We start from the raw sequence: 530 nt of genomic DNA, 5'->3' as shown, positions 1-530 counted from the left end.
ATAGTCCTCCCAGTCGATATGTATACCTTGACTGGGTGGAAAATTAGACTCTACTCCACTCCGGCGGTTTCATGGACCATGACTGTAGGTCAACTGCAATGACAAGCGGGCGTCTGATCCGGCTGCTTGTCATTGTGCAATGGTGGAGGGGCAGTTGGCTAGTTAGGATTTAACTGTGTTAAGTATTTTTACCATCATGGGGGGGATGCTCTGTGCAATCGCACAGCTTGCCCACCCCAGAAACGGACCTGCTAGTGACTGACCTCAATGGGGATTTCCAGAGTTCTAGTAACCGGTGGCATTCGCGGCCGCTCCCCAGAATCCTGGTGCCAGTCCTGCGGCTGCTCTGCCCTTTGCCCCATTCCTGGCTCCTGAACTGGTGGGCGTAGTGGCTGCTTGAACCGGAGACTAAGCCACGAGGTGTTACTCTCGTGCTCCGCAATGGCCCATGGGAGGAGCTGCTGCAGCAGCCCTCCCGCGGCCATTTCACATTTTACTGCTGAATGAGCTTCTGCACATGTGCAGAAGCT

The sequence above is a fragment of the Taudactylus pleione genome, unplaced genomic scaffold (assembly GCF_031769625.1).
Source record: "Taudactylus pleione unplaced genomic scaffold, aTauple2 ptg000032l, whole genome shotgun sequence".
Classification (NCBI taxonomy): domain Eukaryota; kingdom Metazoa; phylum Chordata; class Amphibia; order Anura; family Myobatrachidae; genus Taudactylus; species Taudactylus pleione.
The sequence above is the reverse complement of the archived record's forward strand: the minus strand, read 5'-3'. Positions refer to the sequence as shown.